This window comes from Bison bison, unplaced genomic scaffold, assembly GCF_000754665.1.
Source record: "Bison bison bison isolate TAMUID 2011002044 unplaced genomic scaffold, Bison_UMD1.0 scf7180017864168, whole genome shotgun sequence".
NCBI classification, from domain to species: domain Eukaryota; kingdom Metazoa; phylum Chordata; class Mammalia; order Artiodactyla; family Bovidae; genus Bison; species Bison bison.
This window is the reverse complement of record NW_011494740.1, coordinates 3,000,289-3,003,100: the sequence shown is the minus strand read 5'-3', so window position 1 is coordinate 3,003,100 and position 2,812 is coordinate 3,000,289.

Genomic DNA, 2,812 nt, shown 5'->3' with positions numbered 1-2,812 from the left:
TTGCATCCAAAAATAGAATGAGATTTTTTTTTTTTTAGATATCTGGCATTAATGTTTGACTCTTGTATCAGACTCTGTAATTGAAATAAGTTATAGAAATTGTATAGCATATAAAAGAATATAAAAAGAAACAGCAGGGATTGTTGGTTAATTCAAAGTCTTTACTCTTAGATGGAAGATGTTATTCAGTCACTAAGTCATGTTCGACTCTTTGGGACCCATTGACTGCAGCACACCAGGCTTCCCTGTCTTCTACTGTCTCCTGGAGTTTGTTCAAACTCATGTCCATGGAGTTGGTGATACCATCCAACTATCTCATACCTCATCCTCTGCTGCCTTCTTCTCCTTTTGCCTTCAATCTTTGGAAGATACTTTTCAGTGAATCCCTGAAACATCTGAGCAGAGCCCAAGGCTGTCCCTGGGTTAGTGCATGAGGCAAAGTTTTGAGTCTTGACAGATTTATTTGAGTATTAGTCATTCTAAAAGACTAGTCAGAGATTGAGTTCCAGATTCTTTCTGGAGAGTGTTAAGAAATATGGGAAAACCCCAGAGTACTGAATATGGGAGGAAGGCAGGTGGCATGGGAGACCTAGAGAGGGCTCAGGCATACTTCAGTAGTTTCTGCTTACTTTATAAAGTGGTAGACTTTGTTTTAGGTGACTTCACTGTCTGATAAATCTACTCACAGGTAACATTATGGCAGCTCAGAACTGATACTGACATCAGGAGAAACTGGTCAGAGGTCTCAGTAGTGTTGGAGGACTCAAAGTATGCTAGACATGGCTCTTGGGCCTGCAAAGGAAACTCTTCTGGGACTAGATCACTCAGCTATGCTGGCCTGGCTGATTCGATTTGGAGTTACTGGGGCCAAGTTGGAGGCATAGATGGGGAGGAGTTCTTAAGGACAGAAGCAGGAGTGTCCTGGGAGCGGCTCCAGCACTAGGGGTGGGGGCTGGAGGAGGGGCTGTCTGTCCTCCTGGCTGGTCTGTGCTGGACTCTGGTCGTGACCATGCCTGCAGAGCCTTCCTTTGCCTCTGCTGGTTCCAAATCTGATTTTTCCAGTCTCTCTCCAAATGTGAGATGCTAATATCCTTTAGCATCAATTTTCTTTTCAGCTCATGTCAGATAGATTAGGTTTCAATTCTTTGCAACGGACTATAATATACAAGGGAACCACAGAAACTTCTCCCATTCAGTCCCTGAAGAAGAGAACTTGATGGTCTTTAGAAAGCTGGAAATTAAATTGAGCTTTTTAAACTACAGAACTTTTTAAGGAGAAGTGTCATTCTGGGGGGTGGGGAGGGGGAGGGAAGGGGAGAACATTGTTCTATGTGAAAACTCAAGAGATCCTAGCAGGGCAAAAAGCAAAGAAATCTGATTGCATAAGATTGCCTGACAGCTTCTCTTTTCTTAGGAAGCCATTGCTGTCTTCTCTTATAGGCTTCCATTCTTGCTTCTCCAGTGTTCTCCTGTAACCTCTGGTCCTAAGGTGATGCCTGGTAAAGAGTAGTTGTTGCAGGATTTAGAATCATTTTTTTATTGTTCTGCAATTTCTTGAGTCTTGGAAATAATTAGCTAAAACAATTTAAACAATAATGTATCTTTGGTTTGTTTCTTTCTGAATGCTGTGAAATTTCTCCCTAATTAGAAAATAGACTGCTATTTCTCCTGGTGTCTTAAGGAATCCCTTCCTGTGTCTTTAGCTTTGCAGAGAACTCTTTTCTACTGCAGACTTGTTCTTGTGGTTTTATTTTTGCATGATTAAGTTGGGATAGGGAAACTTTTTGAAAGATTTACTTGTGAGTTTAGAACTGTGGGAGAGTCCTAGAGGAAAAGAAAACTTAGAAACTTGAGTGCAAAATGGCGAGACTTTGTTTTGTCCAGCGAGAGGGAGAGAGATCTTCATGGCATCATAATTCTAACCCAGAGCACTTGCCCTTGATTTTGGAGGCCAGCTGGCTGATCTCTAAACATCACAGCCTAAGACAGCCTTATAATCAAAGAGAAAAATAACTGAGAAACACTTTGGAAAGCCCCTAGTCTCTGTTTATGCTTGATCCTTTGCCCACCTGGTAATAAGAAAGACCTTTTTACATTCTTCCCACAGTATTTGGTTTGGTCCTCTGAACGCTAACTTTCGTCCTTTGACCATACACGTTATAGATAAATCTGGGAGCATAGAGCAGTTTGTAGAGGATGAGTCTAATATTTTAAACAGCCCAATTCTTTGCTTTTAGGTAGTGACACTAAGCTATCATCCTGGGGTGGGGGTGGGGGGGCCGGTGGCAGTTACTTTACTGATGCTATACTCCTCAGAGCACCAAAAACATGTGACTCTTTTTCAGCTTTGCATGAATTATATTGAAGTTTGAAGCATGGAGTTAAATAATAGCTGAAATATATATTAAGTAAAACAACTTACTTCCTGCTTTCTTAAGATTATCTGAAATGGCCACTTTTACATTCTAGCTACTTAGCTCAGGATATGTGCCCACTCTGAATTTTGGACTTGTAATGAACCATATTTTCTGAGACTAAGAAGACATATGAATTAGAAGGTCTTGAAATGTTAAATATGATAGAAAATAGGCTTATAGGTTAATATGAAAGAAATTTAAACCATATAGAGTAAATTTGCACCAAAATTAGAGATTCTCAACCTTGGCTGCATGTTGGAACCACGTGGGGACCTTTAAGAATTTTTGACCCTTGGATCCCAACCCTAGTCTGACTTATCTGGTCTTTCAGTTCAGTTCAGTCACTCAGTCATGTCCGATTCTTTGCAGCCTCATGAATTGCAGCACACTAGGCC